The sequence below is a fragment of the Mirounga angustirostris genome, unplaced genomic scaffold (genome assembly GCF_029215605.1).
Source record: "Mirounga angustirostris isolate CCGP_5_RB_7025 unplaced genomic scaffold, mMirAng1.0.hap1 SCAF_48, whole genome shotgun sequence".
Lineage (NCBI taxonomy): Eukaryota > Metazoa > Chordata > Mammalia > Carnivora > Phocidae > Mirounga > Mirounga angustirostris.
The window spans coordinates 144,929-164,643 of record NW_026991756.1 but is presented as its reverse complement, the minus strand read 5'-3'; positions in this window follow the sequence as shown (position 1 = coordinate 164,643).

The window sequence follows — 19,715 nt, the reverse complement described above, 5'->3', positions numbered from 1 at the left end:
GGCAGGGACCATGTCCCATTACCTTTGTTTCCCTTTGGGGTCCTGTGTCATTACGTGAATGTTGCTGAGCTAAACTGAGGTGTCTTCAGGGCCTGGTGACCGCGGGCTCTCCCCTCCTCCATGTTCTGCCCCACTCTTGTGCCTGCACCGGCCCCACGGCACAGGGCCAGGCCAGGCCTCTGTTGAGGTGAGGGACCTGTGAGTGCCATTTCATGTGACTGTGCTCCTCGGAGCGGAGTTGTGTTTCTGGGGCCTGGACGCTGTGTTTCACGGGGCCCAGTGTGATCAGAGTGCTGCCTGCCCTTCCCACTGCCGGCATTGTGTCGGTGCCTGTCCCTTTATGGTGCGCCACTGTAGGAGCTCACGTCACCCCACGCAGCGTCCACAGGGCCTGCTGGCTGCCCTCGCCTTTGGCCCTCAGCCCTGGGTAGATGGCAGCCTGAAAGTTCCGGGATGCTGCAGCAGGGGTCTCCGGCTGGCCTTCCCCGCGCCTCCTGCTTACCTTTCGACTGTCCTGACTTTCTTAATCAGCGTCTGAGGTATATGTACCTTTGTATCTGAAGTCAGATGCCTTTTGCTTATTCTAGGGTGCCGCTGGCGTAATGGGGAGCCTGCGCCTTTGGCTGCGAAGGGCTCAGTGGGCGTGGCTGGGGAGGACTGTCCATCGCTGATGGGGACTGAGCTGCAAGTGGGTCCTGGGTGGACACTGGCTGCCCCGGAGGGGGACACTGATGTGTTTTCCACTTACAGTAGCAGGGAGACCTGCTGTTGACCTTCCTGCTTCCTCGGGGGGCAGGGGGCATCACTGTGCCTTGCAAACCCTGCCCGTCCCATCTTAGAGGGGGACCGGATGTGTGCTCTGCTCAGGACGACGTGGTCCTTACATGTCGGAGTAAATCACAGGGATGCTCTCTAAGATGGCGGAGAAGTAAAACTCAGCACGTTTGGTTCCGCGTTAGAACGAGGAATCCCTCCTCCCGCCCATCGTCTTTCCTGAGGAATCATGACGCACAGCGGAGTGGCAGATTCCGAGGGCGGGGAGGAGGGGGTCTGAGCATCGCTGCCCTGGGCCTCCCGGAGGGCAGGCCGGTGGGGACACCTCCTCCAAGCGAGGGGTCAGCCCTGCGGAGGGGCTGGGACTTGCCCTCACCTCGACGCCCACCTCTCCAGGCTTTTCTGGAAGCTTAACTGGGCCAGACACTGCTCCTCTGTAGCCTGAGGGTTTCTGTGTGAAGCCTTTCCGGGCCTCGATTTTAGGGTAATGAGTCAGCTCTGCGGGAAGGAGGGGGTCGGTGGGAGTCTGACAGCGGCGGCAAGGAGCCGGCATGTTTTCTTCACTTTGTTTGGTTCCCGCCCCATTTCCTGGAGTTGGTTTTTTCCTCTACTTTAAATTTCAGTTCTGGGAGATGTGACCATTCAAGGGTATTTAGACCTGGGGGTGTACAGCCTGGTGCTGCCTGTTCCTGTGGGCCCCTCGTTGGTCCCTGGTGGCTCTTTCTGAGTGGGTGTTGGGCCTTGGGCTCTTTTCTGTGGCTCTTCCTGGTCTGGGTTCCTGGATTTAACGCACGGTTTCACTTCGGCCCTGTGTGTCCCTGTCGGTGGGCCTTTGTGCGTGGTGGTAGGTGGTGCCCTGGGGCGGGGGGTGCTGGGCAGGCCTGCAGCCTGCTGCCCCTCCCCTGCTTGCATGCGCTCTAGCTTCCTGTGCTTTCTCTTGGTGATGGTTCCTGCCCGCCTCCCTCATGGGGCTTGGGGAGATCCAAGGGGTGCAGTGCCTTTGTGGGCTTCATGCTCCTCCACATGTGGCTCGGTGGCTTCCTTCTGTGCTCAGGCCCAGGTGTGCCCCACAGGCACCAGCAGATCCTTGGGTTGTGTCACCTGGGCAGGCCTGCTAGCAGTGGGGGAGCCGGGGGGGTCTGGAGTTTTCTGGTTGTCGTTTTGCTTTTGTGTGAGGCACGTCTGTTTTCCCAGGGAGTAACGCTCTACCAATAAGGCCAGTGGGCTTCTTGGGTGTTCACTAGTTTCACTTTATTGTGCATTTCTTTCCAAAGGCCTTTGTGAATTTCCTCGGGAACACATTGAATTTCCACATTGCATTGTGTACTATTGCCATCTTATCAATAATATGTCTTTTCATCACCGTGGGGTCCTCAGATTTATTTAGGTTTCCCTTTCTTTCAGCAATGTTTTGTAATTTTCAGTGTACAAGCCTTGCACCTTGATTACATCTATTCCTGAGTATTTTGTCAATGTTAATGTTCCCTAAAATGGAATTGTTTTCTTAAATTATTTTTTGGATGATTCATGGTTAATGTATACAAATAAGAGAGATTTTTGTGTGTTGATATTAACTGGCTGTAATCATTTTTTGTTGATTGTTTAGGAAGCTCTCTATATAAGATGATGTCATCTCCGGTCTCTGAATAGACGAAGTTCTACTGTTTTCTTTCACATGTGGATTTCTTGCCTTATCATTCTGGGTAGAACTTCCAGTACGATACTGAGCAATGAGTGAAAGCCAGCATGATGGACTTCTTTGTGATTTCAGAGTAGAGCTGTCAGTCCTCTAAATTGAGCATGATGTTTGATTAGAGTTAGGGTTGGGTTAGGGGTTAGGTTTAAGACTTAGGGTTAGGGTAGGTGACCCTGTGACCCATGCAGCCCCACAGTCAGCATGCTGGAGCCAGGAACGCTCCCCCTGTGCTGAGCTCCCGGGCAAACCCTGCAGGTCCCCTCCCCTGGCTGACCCACTGAAGGTTCTGTCCCCACCTGCCATGAGTTGGAAGTCCCCACAACCTCCTCTTCAGGTTTGGATAATCTGCTCCAGTGGCTCATGGAACTCAGAGAAACATGCGTGATTCTTGGGCACAGCCATGAATCTCAGCTTCTTCATGATGGGGGGCAGCCCAGCAGCTGAGTGACCATGCAGGGCTGCCTCTGCTTTTATTTCATTTTTTTATCAGAAAAGCAAGGGCAGTTGCCTCAAAGCATGGGAAAGGAGGACAAAGGGATGGCAAGTATCCTGAAGCTGTAAAGCAGTCCTGCGCCCTCCCCTAGGGGCAGGCACTCAGGGAGGCAGTCATGGGATAAGGGAAAAGTGGGATGTTTGTGCTAGCAAGCACCAGGTGCAGAAAGGGGACCTGAGGGTTACATTCTTTCCTAGCTCCTAACCTGTGCCCTGCCCCTGGGGATCATGGGATTCTGCTCCTACTGGGCCCTTGCGTTCAATAGTCTGAGAACAGGAACGCTGTTGACCTTTCAGCTGCTTCCACAATCACTCCTGAGGGCTTACAATATATTTTCTAAGATTAATTCCACACTTCCTCCGTGAGGTGGACTACCTGGTATGCACAGAGGTGGACGTGAAGTTCTGTGACCACGTGGGTATGGAGATCCTGTCCCCCCTCTTCGGCACCCTGCACCCCGGTTTCTACCAGGCAGCCCGCAAGGACTTCAGCTACGAGCATTGGCCACAGTCCCAGGCACACATCCCCAGGGACAAGGGCGACTTTTACTACATGAGGACCTTTTTTGGGGGGTCGGTGTTAGAGGTTCACCGACTGACCTTGGCCTCTCACCAGGCAATGGGGGTCAACCTGGCCACTGGGATTGAGGCTGTGTGGCACAATGAGAGCCACCTGAACAGGTACTTGCTGGACCATAAGCCCATTAAGGTGCTGTCCCCAGAGGACCCGTGGGAACCTCAGCTGCTGGGCTGTCCCCAAGAGGACCTGTGGGACCCACTGCTGCTGGGCTGCCCCTGGAGGACCTGTGGGATCCACAGCTGCTGGGCTGCGCCCCATCATGAAGAAGCTGAGATTCATGGCTGTGCTCAAGAATCACCAGGACATCAGCAGTGGTTATTACTTGAGGAGTCATTTTGGTGCCCACCGGGTCTTTCACTTGAGTTAACAGATGAGCCTGAAGGAAGGACATCATCAGTGAGGAAGTACAGACGAAGGTCAGAGTGGAGGTGGGCAAAGGCCTCTTTAACTCAGAGAGCGGGAGAGCCCCGAGCTTCTTCTACACACCTTGCCCTGCTCATCGATTCCAGCTGCCTGGCTCTGAGTTCTGTCCTTTTAATGAACTGGTCATCTAGTAAGTAACATGTTTCTCTGAGTTCCATGAGCCACTGGAGCAGATTATTCAAACCTGAAGAGGAGGTTGTGGGGACTTCCAGTCTGTAGCCCATAGCTCGGAAACAGGGGTGACCTCTCTGCCCAGCCACTGGCTGACCACTGAGTTAACAGCACAGGGATTCAGTGGCCACAAAGAGCAAAGAATACAGACTTGACAAAGTGAGTTCAGAAAAGTCACTAAGCCAACAGTAGCAACTACAACGAGCAGCAATCATGAAGCCTGGAGTGGGGAAGGTCTGATGTTCAGGATGCTTCCATTATAATATTCATAATCACACCCTGGACTTGTCACTGGGGCCAAGTCCCCCGGCTGGGGGTCAGGGAGCTCCTACATGTTCCACGTGCCTCTCTCTGGCTCCCCCAGCCGTGCACAGTCCTATGCTGCTTCCCAGCAGAGGTCGGGTTTAACCAAAGCCAGGAAGATGGGATGGGTTTTCCTGACCCCCCACCCCCTGCCCCACAGGGCTGCAAGAGAGGACAAAGTTTTCCTCAACCCTGTTAAGGTCCCCGGCTGAGTCTGGAAATTGACAAAGACAGATGAACAGGAGAAAAGCAAGCAAAATGTATTGATTGCTTTGGTGGGAGCCTCACAAGACCATGAAGACCAGCAGAGGTGACTGGAGCAGACAGCTCTTCTACCTTTTAAACAAAGAAGCAGTAAGTGTGTGAAGAATTGACAGACGCAGGGGTTTGGAGTAGGGCTCGTAAACGGTAAAGAAGTAACTAGGAAGATAAGGGCTAGTTTAACCAGGTGTGTTTGTATAGACCCCGTGGTCCTAAATTCCTTGACTCTGGTGATAAGCACGTCATCTCTGTGGTCCGGGGCGAGAAAGTTCCACATGGCAGTCTTCTGACCTGCTTAAGGGAAAAAGGGCTGATGGCTGGGGGTCAGAGAGACCTTCTTGCTTTGCTCTATGCAAAAGTTCTTTTAGCTTCTGTATTTATTTTGCCAAGGTGCCGTATTCGGGGTAGTGTGTCCTGACCCTCACTGGCCTGGTGCTGTACTCTGTCTCCTAGTATCCAGGACATTGGATGTGCTGCTGTGGAGACCTTCCAGCCCTGGGGTAGCCCCTTGTCCAGGGAGGCACCTGCCTCAAGGGGAGGGTCGCTAAGGGTGGCCGCCCCTCCTCAGGGAGATTGGGTGGGAGAATGCAGATCTTACTTCGAGAAACTGACTTTATTTCCTGAAAAGGTCTACCTGATAGTGGGATCATACGGGAGTTCTATTTTTAGTATTTTGGGGAAGCTTCATCTTTTTCCCAGCATGGGTGTGCCAACCAAAGTCAATTCCAGATGATTTTTACCTATAAACCAGAGATTTTGCAAGAACCTCTCCAGCAGAGAACATGAGGAGAACAGTTTCAAGACCTTAGACAGGCAGAGATTTCCCAGGATGCAAAGTATACTAACCATAGGAACAAACCGGTGACTTAGAAACTATGAAATGAAGAACTGGTACTCCTTCTTCCATTTCTGGCTAGTGTGCTGGTCTGTGGCTCGATCTCACCTCAGGCAGCTGAAAGGTTGACCTCCCAGGTCAGCTACCACTGAGATGGCTACTGTTTCTAGAAATTCTTTGGGGTGTGGCCGGTTTTCCCCACCTGTGCACTGATCAAGTCGGCGACCTCGGACAGTGGAGCCACGGGTCCTCCGGGCATGGTTCCCCACCAATGCCCCAGTAAAGCCATTCCACTGAGGGTTTAGGGGGACCGGAGCTGCCCCGAGGCAAAACCACCAGAGATTCTCACTGTCCCTACCTGGCCTTCAGATGCTCCTCAGTTACTCCTGTGCCTCTGGTGTTTTCCTGGAATCCTGACCTGGCTGTTTTTGGACAGTTTGTCCAGCGGTACCCTCACTTTCTGGGAGGGGGATTTGCTGGAATCCGCAGTGTGTCCTGCAGCCCCACCGGGATCACTTTTTGAAGGCACGTCGCCTGGGCCATCTGAGGACTCAAGACTGTGGGTCTTTGGCTTGGAGGGATTCTGAGCAGCTGGTGGGATTCTGAGCGCTGGTGGGATGGGAGGGCTGCAAGGCCCAGAGGCAGGTCTCCAGAAAGCTGTCTGGGGTCCCCGGCATCCTGCCGTTTTTGAATCAAAGCCCTGAGATCTTTAAAATGCCAGCATCGTTACAGCATGGGCCAGAAAAACAAATGTCCCTGTGCACCCAACACCACCTAAACTATTGGCCATTTCTTGTCACTTGAGTTGAGTAGAAAGGATTGGGAGTCAGGGCTTGAGGGCGGTCCTGGATCAGACTTTGTGTTTGGGGGACAAAGGTCATCCGGACAAGCTTGTGCTGAGGCTGAGGAGGGGGTCTGTGTGGAGACCCCAGCTGCAGGCCCTGCTGTCCACTGATGCCCCCTCAGCCTGCCCAAATGCACCTGTTGCTGGGGGAGAGCCTGCCCCCTCTTCTGTGCCTGAGGCCTCTGTCCTGCACCAGGTGTGTCTCCTCTCCTGCCAGCCACTGCCAGCCTGCAGTCTGGGAGGGTGGCTACCCCGAGTTCCTCCAGCTGCTGGGGGAGAGCCTGCCCCCTCCTCTCTGCCTGAGGGCTCTCTCCTGCACGAGGTGTGCCTCCTCCCCTGCCAGTCACTGCCAGCCTGCAGCATGGGAGGGTGGATACCCTGAAAACCTCCAGCCCTGTGGACAGAGTCAGTGCAATGTGGTCTCCCAGCAGGTCTGAGCACCAGGCCCCCACATTGCTCACTCTCGTCCTATGGGCTCAATGTGCCACATCCTCCCTCAGGCTCCCTGGGTCCGAGTCCTCCTCTGCTCGTGGACCATCCTTGGCCCAGGCTCCACACACTGGGACTGGGAGCGGGTCGTCTGGACGTTCTGGACCCTCGCTTCTGTTCCCGTGACACGGGCACAGGCTAGCTCACAGACTGCTCAGAGGAGACTCAGCACAGGACGATGCAGGTAGCTGTAAGGGGAGATGCCAAGTGACCCCAGAGGGAGCACACAGGCCTTGCAGAAGGCACTGGGCTCATGGGGCTCAGTGTGGGATGCGGGTGCCCAGCCAAGGGGCATGGGGAATCCTGGTGAGGGCGGCCCTGGCAAGTGGGGGAGGGGGAAGCCATGGAATGGTCTCAGAAGAGGCAGGAGACAAGGAAGAGGACAGGACAGAGCTTCTCAAGGAGGTCGATGGAAGGATCAAAGGATGACAGAGACCCTTGGGAAAACTCGGAGGCCCTGGAGATGTTGGCTGAAATGCTGTCATTTGGTCAGAAAAGTTGTGAACAACTCCCCAGTTGACACTGGATGATTTACTCTTTTTTGGTTCTAGGAATCAGTGCGTACCTGCCTTTAGAACTCACATGGCATGAAGTCTAGGACATACTTACTTTTCATCACTTTTCAGGACGAGATTTTTCTAGAGGAGGTGCTAAACACAGGTCTCTCCATTCTTTTCTTTGTGCGACTGGCCTGTTTCCAGGAGCAGATTCCTAGTGCTCATCGCCAGAGCTAGCCGTGAGGACTGCCCCCCATCACCTCCCACAGTGGACGTGACCATGTGGGTTGGGGGGTGCTCACTGATGAAGCCCCAGTGTTCAGTACCCAGCAGGGACCCCAGATCCTGTGCTGAATGAGGGAGGATGGGAGTGAGGGAAAGAGAGAGGGAGGGACGATGGGAGAGAAGGAGGGGAGAGAGGGAGAAGGGAAGGGAGGATGGGAGGGAGGCAGGATGGGGAGGGGGAGGGGAGAGAGGCAGGAGGAAAGGGAGGATGGGAAGGGTAGAGGGGAGGGAGGGAGGCAGGGAGGATGGGAGGGAGGCAGAGAGGCAGGGAGGGAGGGAGTGGGGGAGGGAAGGGAGGAGTGGATGGGAAGGAGAGAGAGGGGGGAATGAATGAGTGAATAAATGACGTAGGGAGGGAGGGAGTGAAACCACAGAAGCTGGATCTGTACCTCAGGAGCCATTATTTGGGGTGAGGTCCGAGGGCATCACAGCCTGGGTCCTGGATGGTGGCTCAGGGCACGTCCATCTGTCCTCCCAGTGCTGACCTTCCTTCTCCTTGGACCCGGTGTCATCCTGGATCCTCTCCACCTCCTCCTCAAACAATTCTCAATGTTCCCAGGAACAGGGTGGCAGGAGGGAGTCTCAGGAGGGGCTTCCCGGATCCTGTGCCCCGAAGGACAATGTGACAGTGGCTACAGGACATTCTATCATGAGGACTGGGACCATGGATCCCATCCATCTCCTTGGGCATTAGCGTTGTTCCATTCCCTGCTCTCTCCACCACCGCTGTGATGAACACTCCTGAAAGCAGATCTGTGAAAAAGCGAGCCAGATTTTCCGGGGGTGAGTCCGAGGCCGAGCATGCCAGGTGATGGGTGCGCCTGCGGCCTGGGGTGGGTGCTGATCACTGTTCTCCCAGACAAGGGTGCCCGTCACCCTTTCCTCCAGGGGACCTGCATTGGATCTCCGCTTCCTCACGTTCTCCCCAGACCAGACACCTGCCAGTCTGAGGGTGACCAGCGCTGCCTCCATAGGGTTTCCTTTGCCGGAGTCCTTCACCAGGAGCTCCACATCTCTGACACATATTCCCTGCGTGCCTATCCTCCCCCTTGGATTGGCATGTGTTTGGTCTCCATCCCTGTGGAACCCAGTGACTTGGAGCATGGTTTGGACCAGAGTCAGGTGAAACCTTTCTCTGGCCTTGGGTTGTGAGCAATGCTTTTGCCCTTTGTGGTGTGTCTTCCAGCTTTCTGCATTTCCCTGGTTTCTGTGCCACAGGAGTAACCAGCCATTTCCTGTCTGGGGTCAGGCTGTGGTGTCCCAGCAGGAACAGGGGTCTTGGCCCCGAGATTGTGCCCATAATTCCTAAAGCGGCCTCTCTGATTACATCTGATCTGTAATCCATCAGTGATTTCAATATCGAATAAGGGAAATTTTATGACAAATAAACACAGAAGAAAACAAGTCCCCTTTGTAAATAGGTGGGCAGGGCGCCTGGGTGGCTCAGTTGGTTAAGCGACTGCCTTCGGCTCCGGTCATGATCCTGGAGTCCCTGGATCGAGTCCCGCATCAGGCTCCCTGCTCGGCAGGGAGTCTGCTTCTCCCTCTGACCCTCCTCCCTCTCATGCTCTCTGTCTCTCATTCTCTCTGTCTCAAATAAATAAATAAAATCTTTAAAAAAAAAAAGAAAATAGGTGGGCAGACACAAAGGCACCTATTGCGTGATTCCACATACAGAAACATCAGGAATAGGTAAAGAAACAGAGAGAGAAAGCAGCTTAGGGGTTTTGATGGTGTGGGCTGGGGGAGAAATGGGCAGGGAGGGCTTCTGGTTCGGGGACTCCTTTGGGGAATGAGATATTCTGCAGCAATGTTCTATGGTGTGGTGGCACAGCGTTGGGAATGTACTTAATGCTCATGACGTACTCAAATGATAACAGGTAATTTTATTTAAAACAAATCATAAAAAGTATATAGGACATGGAAGGATAAAATAAGAGTTAATATGTACCAGAGAGAAAGAACATAGGGGGAGGGGATGAAACAATCTGGCGGGGCGTCGGGGTCCGGCGATGGACCTAAGGGTAATTGTACAAGGAGCTCTCCCCGCAGGGCTGTGGGCTCTGGATGTGGCTCTGGGAGCCCTGCGGGAGCAGGAGTAGGGGCAGGGGTTGGGATAGGGGCAGGGCCAGGGGCAGGGCCAGGTGGAAGAGCAGGGCCAGGGGCAGGGGCAAGGGGAGGGATCGGATCAGCAGTCGTGGCAGGTGCAGGATCTAGGGCAGGACCTGGGTAAGGAGCAGGAACAGGAGCTCAGGCAGGGGCAGGGGAAGGGGCAGGGAAGGGGCAGCAGGTCTGGCAGGGGAAGGGGCAGGAGCAGGGGCAGGGACAAGAACAGGAGCCCAGGAAGGGGCAGGGGAAGGCGCAGCGGGTCTGGCAGGGGAAGGGGCACAAGCAGGAGCAGGAAAAGGAGCAGGAACAGGAGCTCAGGCAGGGGCAGGGGAAGGGGCAGAAGCAGGGGCAGGAACAGGAGCTCAGGCAGGGGCAGGGGCAGGGGAAGGGGCAGCAGGTCTTGCAGGGGAAGGGGCAGAAGCAGGAACAGGAAAAGGAGCAGGAACGGGAGCTCAGGCAGGGGCAGGGGAAGGGGCAGAAGGTCTGGCAGGGGTAGGGTTATGAGCAGGAGCAGAGTCAGGGACAAGAACAGGAGCCCAGGAAGGGTCAGGGGAAGGGGCAGCCGAGTCTGGCAGGGGCAGGGAGAGGAGCAGGAGAAGGAGCAGGAACCGGAGCTCAGGCATGGGAAGGGGCAGTGGCTCTGGAAGGGGCAGGGGAAGGGGTAGGAGGAGGATCAGGAGCTGGGTTGGAGCAGTGGCAGGTGCAGGATCCAGGGCAGGAGCTGGGTCAGGTGCAGGAACAGTAGCAGGAGCTGGGTCAGGGGCAGGTGCCAGTTCTTCCTGGTCCGCGTCAGGCTGTCCGTGGGTGGGTGCCGGGTCACCTGGGTCTCCTCCTGAAGTCGCTGCAGTCACCACCCCTCCCTCCTGAGCTGCCGATGGAGTTGGAACCGGCTCTAACTCCTCAGGTGGTGGAGCAGCTGTGAGAGGAGAAAAGCGCACCCCGTGCCCGCTCTCCGTGGAGACAGAACCCAGCCCAGGGCATCCCAGAGAAGCCGCAGCCAGGAAGGAGCCCTCCCTGGGGTGTCTCCCCGACTGCAGTCCCCCCGCTGGATGCTCTGCGCCCAGTCGTTGCTCCAGGCCCCACACCAGCCTCTGGGGGCTCGTCCCTGTGGGGCCAGCACCGACCCATCCCCACACACCACAAACACCCAGCCCCAGCCTTCTCACCCTCGGGCTCGGTCTCCGTGGGCTCCAGCTCCTGGACCACTGTCCGGTGACCAACCACCTGGGACAGTGGTCTGGGTGGTGTTGGAGGTCTTGCCCGGCAATCCCCAGCACTTGTTTTTGGGGATGCCTGTGGGGTCAACCCCTCAGTCAGGGAGGAGGGCATGTCCGCCATCCGCCTCGGGAGGTCATCTGTGGCCTTCTGCAAAGACAGGGACGGGTAGCCGGCTGGAGGCATCACAGCCCTGCCTGGCCATCCTCACTGTCCTCCTGCCCAGTCCCCCTGCTGCTCCCAGATCAGACACAGACCTGTGAGTGCACAGCCCTGCACCCGGGATGCAGTGACCCATCCCTGCAGGGCTATCGGGATAAACCCTGGGTAGAAGGGGCAGCGCCCGCACACCCCATCCCACACGGCCAGCCTTGACCTTGAACATGACCTGCCCACTGGGAATCTGACCCCTCATCAGCCTGTTCCTGCTCAGGGTGGCCCAACCTGCATGACCCCTCTTTACACACACACACACACACACACACACGGAAGGGAGGGGACCTGGGGCTGCACAGGTGGATTAGACCCTGTGGGGCTGGGTGGCCGGCTCTGGGCCTCCTGGTGTCACCTTTCGGGCCTTCTGGCCAAACGGCCAGAGGCGGTGGGGAGCCCTGATCGGACATCCCCAGCGGGGGCCAGCGTTTGCAGGGCGGGCTTTCTTCAGCCTGCAGCCTCCAGACTTAGGGAGGCAACAAGCCCACATGTTCATGGTTGGATGATCTCCAACGAAATGAGCTGGGCAGGGGGCTGTCTCTTGAATGTGGGTGCCTTGTTACCTGGGTTCCAAATTCTGTTGGACTCTGTTGTCAGGGAAGTGAGGTCACCACTGCCTGGGGTCCCCTTACCCAACTTCCTCCTCACACAAGAGCCCCGCCCCCGAGGGCCCCCTCCCCCAGCTGCTCAATGCTCCCCCTCCCCCAATGCCCCATCCATACAGTGACTCCCTCACAGCCCACCCACAGCCTTCCCAAGGCCTGGGTGCAGCCGGTGTCCCCGCTGTGAGGACACAGAGCTGGCTTCAGACTGGGCTCCTGTGCGTGCCCAGGGCTGTGACCCTGGACAGACCCTGTGCCTCTCAGGGCCTCCCCAGTCTCCCCATCTGCACAGTGGGGTGTTCTGGCTTCTACTCCTAGGGAAGCCATCAGGGGTAGGACCTCTACATACATTCCGGACCTGCTATCACAGGAGGCTGCGGCACACTTGGCAATGCAAGGAAGAGCCAGGGGCTGGGCGGGACATGGAGCACAGCTCAGAGGGGCCTGGGTCTGCTCTGGGGTCTGGGCAAAGCCACCCCCTTCTTGCCTGTTCCCAGCCCCTGTGGTATGGTTGCAATGAACGGATTCCGACCTTGTCCCCTGGTGACGCACACTTCCAGGGTCTCCCATTAGGTTTAGGCTCAGGCCCCGGGGCCTCGTCTGCGCCCATGTGCTGGGCAGTCCCCACAGTGGTTCCCGGGCATTCCCGCATCCTGCTCACACATCCCTGTGGAATCCCCTCCCCTCCGGGGTGGATGGCCTGTGTGTCTGCGCTCTCAGGAAGACAATGGGGCCAAATGCTGGGAGGTCATTTCCAAGCAAATGGAGGAAAGTCTGTGACTTCTTCTGGTTCCCTCTGTCGTGTGTTCATTCTCCATCTCCTTATCTGTTTCTGTCTCTCTCTCTGTGTCTCTCACAGGAGCAGGATCTGTGGACTCCAGGGGTGATGTGAGAAACCTCAGAAGCCTCCCTTGTCCGTGTTTCCCTCTTCTGTCCCGGTGCTCCATTCCTTCCTAAGGCCTTGTCACCTGGACCAGAGCAGTGAATCTGGAACCTCTTCCAAATGGAGACTCGGAGGCTGCAACAAGGAGGGTCTTGGTCTTGGTCCCCAGACTAGTGGTCAGTGCTCTGCCACGTTCTGTGTACCCAGGTCCTCAGCCCCCCAAGTCCCCAGTCTGTCCCCTGCTCCGAAGGACCTCGAGGGACTACAAAGCATTTTCCCAGGACTGGGAGCACAGGGGGACGGGGATGGAGGTCCAAGGCCAACAGGCTCTCCCACAAGCCTGTGGGACCCTAGGGACACTGCATCTCTCCAGCCCAAGTGACAGAAGAGTAAGCTGAGGCCTTTGTGCTGGAGCCCCTCTGGACCTGGTGGTGGGTATCTCTTCCTGCTTCCAAGTGCCCAGGCTGGTGATGGACACCGGAATCCAGACCCTGTCCTCTCCCAGTGCCCTGGAAACCCCATGGGCCCCTTGGGGTACCGTGACGCTCAGCCTGGCCTGTCTCCCCTCCCCATGCTATGGATCTGGGTACTTGCCAGGAGTCCAGATGCCCTGCCCCATGGACCAGCTGTCTGCAACCTGTTTCTTCTTTCCCCCCTGTCACCCACCTCGCTCCCAGGGTGTCCTCCCCTTCTGACCCCCAGCTGGGCAGTCAGAGTGGTGTGTGTGTGTGTGGGTGTGTGTGGGGGGGTGGGTGTGCAGGTGCACGTGCCTCTACGTGCCTGGGGTTGCCAAGGTCATGTCCCCACATGGGACAGGGTGGGTAGATCTTCCCGAGGATCTGAGGGACTGTCACCCCCAAAGCAAACCTCATGGGAGGATTGGGAATGGCCTAGGACTGGAGAGCAGCTCCTTGGACTCTGCACCCCTCAGTTGTCCTGGGCCAGTCCCTGCCTCTCTTGACCCAGGTTCCCAACTGTCCCTGAGGGTCGGACATGGAAAGGCTTGAACGTGGCTGCTCCTCCAGGGGTAGGTGGGGGACAGATGCACCAGGCACGCAGGCCTCCCCACCGAGAGGGCCAGCCAGGTGTGTCATGGCCAGTTGTGCACAGACGACCTGCCCACACCTCCTGTACCATGACTCAGCCCTGCGGCAGATGTGCAGAAGACCCATGGCTCCGCACGTGACCGGTCCCCCGCGTTCCCTCACCAAATCGGAGACAAGGGCTCTTCGTCCTAGGGCCCGTCATCCTTCAGACAATGAGAGCAGAGGGACCCGTATGTAGAGGAGGCCGGCAGGGCGTCCCACGGAACGTCGTGTGCCCATCTCTGCTTTGTCGTCTAGGCTTAGCGGCGGACCCCCACCTAGAAAGAGGCCCGCGGGGCAGGGACATTTGTCTGCCCTGTTCCCTGAAGTATGGAAAATGTCTAGAAGGGGCTTCCTGTCCATGTGTGGAGTCGATGAAGCCCAGCCGCATCTTTCAGATGTCTGAGTGGGTCTGGGGCCCCTCTGCCAGCCCCCAGGGATCCCTGCTCTGGCTCCACCCAGGATGGGAGCCCCAGATGGAATCTGAAACCTCCTCACAGCCAGGAATGCGGCTTTGCCCGGGACACAGGACACCGAGGCTTGGGGCAGAGAGCTCCTTCACGGTGGAGAGGAACGGCCTCAGCCCCAGGCCACCCTCCCCGTGGGCCGGCCACAGGGTCGGGGAGCGGTCCCAACAGGCCCGACGGCAACCCCGTGTGTGGGGCCTGGCCTCGTGGCACGCAGGGTCCCCAGGAGACACCTGCGGTTCGGAGAGGGGACGTGCCAGGCCCGAGACACACAGCCCGCAGGTGAGGGGGAGCCTCCGGGCAGGACTGGGGGCCCTGCTCACCTTGGTGAGCAGCAGGTGTGGGAAGGGCTGGGGAGGCGTTCCTCTGGGAGGTGCTCTGGGAGAGGGGTCACAGGAGAGGGCCTGGCCCGGCTCCACCAGCTTCCTCAGGCTGTCAGCACGGACCGCCCACATCCTCTGGCTCGCCCCCAGCGGCAGGGCCCACTCAGGTTCACGGTGGGGCTGATCTGTGGATAAAGGAGGGACAAATCACAACACAGAAACTGCAAAACTGTTTCTGTCCGTGTCCTGAAGTGCAACAGAATATCCAAATTGGTTCGGATCATCTTCCACGTATGTGAAGGGTGATTTTGTACCTGGCCAAGGCTGGGCCTGGACCGGGTCTGTGTGTCTGTGTGTGAAGGACCAGGGGTGTGTGTGTGTGTGTTTGAAGGACTGGGTGTGTGTGTGTGTTTGGCGTGTGTGTCTGTGTGTGTGTGTCTGTGAAGGGAGCAGCCCAGACCCCTTGGGTTGAGATCATGGCCACGTAAGGGGCACAGCCATCGTGGCACCCCGGGTCGTCAGTGTGCCGGATGGCGTCGGGGCAGGAGACCCTCGCGGCCCTCCCTGAGCCCGGTCCTGGAGCGCCCTCGTCCCCACACTCCCCCTGAGCCCGCACCAGCCCTTACCGACTGCCTGGTGCCGTGCCCCACGCCGGGGAGCTGTCGAGTGAGGCTCCTGTTGACCAGCTTGTCCCCAATTTCTTCCATGGGGCTTTGCGAAGACAGTGAGCGGCGCCCGGCCCGGAGGCATCACAGCCCTGCCCGGCCGTCCTCACCGTCCTCCTGCCCAGGCCCACTGCTGCCCCCAGATCAGACACAGCCCCGTGCGGGCACAGCCCTGTGCCCGGGGTGCAGTGACATGTATCGACAGGGCTCCGGATCAAACCTGGGCAGAAGGATGCCGCCCCAGCACACCCCATCCCACCCAGCCAGCCTTGACCCGGGGTGTCAACATGATCCACCCACCAGGCATCTGGCCCCTCATCACCCTGCTCCTGCTCAGGGTGGGCTACCCTGCCTGAGACCTCTGCACACACACACACACACACACACACACACACAGAGGGGCGCTGGGCTGCTGTGTCGGATCACAGCGGTGTCTGGCTGGCCTGCCTGGCTCTGGGCCTCCCTGTGTTCCCTTTGGGCCCCTCCAGGCAAATGGCCAGAGGTGTCGGGTGGGACCTGACCCCAGGTCTGCAGTGTAGGCAACGGCTCTCACTGTCGGCTTTGCTGAGACCACATCCTGGGGACATCGGGATTGAGCAGGATTGCAGCATCTCCAGCCAAGTGAACTGAGTAGGAAAGGGGCTGTCTCTAGAATATGGGTGCCTGTGAGAGCCCTTGGGCATCTTGGGGACGCCCTGGCCATCAGCCTGGCATGTCTCCCCCGAGCCCCATGCTACGGCCCCGGGCATGTTCCCAGGAGACAATGCCCACAGCCCACGGCCCAGCTGCCTCCAACCTCCTCCTTCTTTCCCCCTTGTCCCCTCCAGGGTCCACGGCCCCTTGGACGCCCCTGGGGAGTTTGTGTGTGTGTGTGAGTGTATGTGTGTGTGCGCGCGCGCGCACGCAGAGAGCCTTGTGCGTACGTGTGACCGCGTGAGGATGACCAGAGGAAAGGGCCCCACATGGGAGTGTGGGCAGGGGTCCCCCAGATCTTAGGGGCCCTCGTTCCCAACGGAAACCCCCTGCGAGGTGAAGCTTGGCCTCGGAAGCTGGAACCCGCCCTGTTCCTCTAGCCTCTGCTCAGCTGGTGGGTCCCAGGCAGTCCCTGCTTCTCCTGCCCTCAGTTTGCCGACTGTCCCATGAGGGCTTGGAGGAGGACCTTCATTAGCATGGCTCGGCGTGGCCGGTCGGCTCCCACATTTTGGGTGGACGTGGCGCAGGTGCACTCTGGGTGGGCGGGGCCCTCCCACCAACGGTGGGTCGGAGGCAGGTGGATCCTGCGCAGGCGCACACGGCCCAGCAGACGGCGCCTGAGTGGGACCCCACCTGTCAGCAGGCCTGCACAACCCCGAGGGGCTGGCTGTGGCCTTGGTCCTCCGTGTCCCGATCTCCACTGCCTGCTCAGTGACCCTCACGTCCTCTTAGGCCGGGGGCCAGCCCCAGGCCCGCCAGGCAGGGCCGCTGGACTGAGTGGACATGGAGGCCTGGGGACTAGAGAGAAATGAAATATACCCACGCTGCCGTCCTGGCCCCCACGTTCCACTTCAGTGTTCATCTCAGTGCATGGCGGGGTGGTCAGGGGAGGGTGATGGGGACACGTGTGGCAGGGAGGAGGTCAGGCCGCCTTTTCCTCCTCTACATCCCCTCCCCCTGTCTTCCTGGCAGCAGCCCTTCTCCCCAAATTCCGGCACTCACGCAGCTTCATCTCCCTGCTTTCAACCCCAACCCATCCTCCTGAGGTGGGAGGCACTGACCCCATCTCCAAAGTAGAAAACTGAGGTCCCAGGAGTTCCCACAGGAGCTTGCCAGTCACAGGGCTGTGACATGGCCCTGCTGTGGGTTTGAACCCAGCTCAATCTGACCCAAAGCCTGAGCTTACAGAGGAGCCGGAGGAAGGAGCCTTTGAGCCCAGGCTTGGAGGTGAGGCCATCCTGGATGGGAGTCATAGGGAGGGATGGCAGGGGTTCTGAGGGTCAAATTCCTGCCGGGCTCCCTGGGGTATGAAGGCCCTACAGAGGCTGGAGTGGGCTGAGGGGTGCACACTGGGGAGCATGTCTAGAGCAGATCACGCAGGGCTCTCTGGATATTGGGCAAGGAGTCAGGGGACACTGCGGGTTGGGGGGTTCAGGGTACACAATCCGGGCAGTCTTACCAGAGCCACAGCATCGTAGATTGAGAAGGAGCTTGGTGGGCATGTTAGTGTCCCCACCCAAGCATAGATCACCAAGCAAACACCAGCCGGAGGTGAGGAGGCAGTTTCCTCCTGTGTAGAGTGGGGGCCGTGGTGGACGTCTGTGGCCTTCCAGGCCTGGGCATGCTGCCTGGAAGTTCCAGAGGTGGCTTCTTGTCAGAGTAGCTAGCTGTTCCAGTGAGGTCAGTACTCAGAGACGTCTGAGTCAGGAGACCAAAGGGACGCCCCACGGGCCCAGTTCAGCGGGATGCTCTTGGACATGGTGCTGATCTTCATGTCCAGGCTGATGGGGTTGAGGCAGCAGCGCCCACCTGCTGCATGGAGAGCGGCAGCGAGGAGCCGTGGTTGCAGACCCCGAGACACGGCGCTCGTGTGAGTCCAAGGCTGCCACAGATGTGATGGAGGCTGAGGAGGGGGTGGTGCTGACAGAGGCTGAGATGATGCCTGAGGTCTCCAGCGACGACTGGGAGGTCAACTCCGGAACTTGAGGAACGGCAAGGCCAGCAGAAACACCAGACTGTGTAAGGCAACCCCGGTCAGCATCTAGCCCAGAAGCTTTTAGAGACTGAGTCTTCTTGGCCCCTTGTGGCTGTGGAGTGGGGACCCAGGCTCCAGGAAGGGATGTCTGTCACGGAGAAAGGGTGGGACAGTCACCTCCTTTTCCTGGCCATCAGGGATCCTGGGACAAAACCCAAACTAATGTCGTCTACATCTACATCGGGCTGGAGGAGCATGCAGAGCGGGTAGGCGATGTCCCTGCTGCCCAGGTAGGGGCTGCATCTGAGCTGGTCCCTAGACTTGGAGTGAGCGCTCCTTTTGGTCTTGGGTGTTGTGTTGGGGGTGTGGTGGCAGAATTGAAGGGCTGACTTTGCATTGATCCGACACCCTGGGTGAATGGGTGCTCTAGGGTGTCCATGGGCACAGGTGGCTGTGACCCACACATGGGAAGGTGTGAAGGAAGCACACAGAAGACAGTGCCCTGAGCTATGCAGGTTTTCTGCTCATGGGCAGTGCTCCTTGGCAAAATTCCTCTAGTCTGCTTTTTCCTAGAGCACAGAGGCCCCTAAGGTCGTGAGTGGTTCATGGGAAGTCAGGTCAGTCTGTTGCTGGGCATCATGCCTGGCAGGAGGAGAGCTTCAGCCTGAAATGACGGTCTGGGGGTGACCTGGAATGCCAGGTGAGGTAGAAATTGCCCAGGTAGCCTGATCCACTCCAGTCTATATTGCTTCTCTACCCAACAACCCAGACCTAGACAATGGCCCTCTGGCTGGCTGGCATCTGGAACAGTTCGAAGGTTCCTCTGGTTCAGTTGGAGGAGAAGATCAAAGTTAGTAGAGCATAGGAAACTATGAAGATTAGGGCAGAGATACATGGAAGAGAAGAGCACGTGAGAAAAATCAGTGAAAACAACCGTTTTTTCTTTTGCAGATTTACCAAAATTGACAAAAAGACAAAAATGGAACCACTTTATATCAACCAATTGGCTCCCTGAGATGAAGCAGATCATTCTGAGAAGCACACAAACTACCAAAGTGACTCCAGAAGAAATGGAAACCCTGAGCAGACCTATAATAAGTAAATAGACTGAAGCAGTCATGAGAACTTCCCAAGAATGAAAAGTCCAGAACCTGATGCTTTCCCTGGTGATTTGTCCCACACGTTTAAAGAAGACAGAGTACCAATCCTTCTGAAAGTCTGAAAAAAGTACAAGAGGAGGGAACACTTCCCACGTCACCCTAGAATGCCAGCATTGTCCCGATTCCAAAGACTGACAGAGACCTTACAAGAAAAGACAGTTGCAGGCCAAAATCCATTATGAAGAGCGAGGCAAAAATCCTCAACAGAATTCTAGCAGACAGAATCTAGCGGCAAATTGACAGGACTCTACATCATGACCAAGTGTGATTTATACCGGGAATGCAAAGGCTGTTCAACGTAGCTAATCAGTGTCCTAGACCACATCCAGAAGAAACATGATCATGTCAATTGTTGTAGGATAAGCTTTGACAAAATCCAAACCTTTTCATAACAAGTGTTCTCAATAAAATAGAAATAGAAGGTTAAATTGTGATAAAGGAGAGGTGCCTGGGTGGCTCAGTGGGTTGAGTGTCCGACTCTTGGTTTGGGCTCAGGTCATGATCTCAAGAGTCTTCAGATTGAGCTCCAGGGAGGGCTCTGCACTCGGTTGGGAGTCTGCTTGGAGATTCTCTCCCTCTGCCCCTCCCCACTCTTGGGCTTGCATGCTCTCAAATAAATAAATAAATAAATAAATAAATAAATAAATAAATAATTCTTTAAAAATTATGATAAAG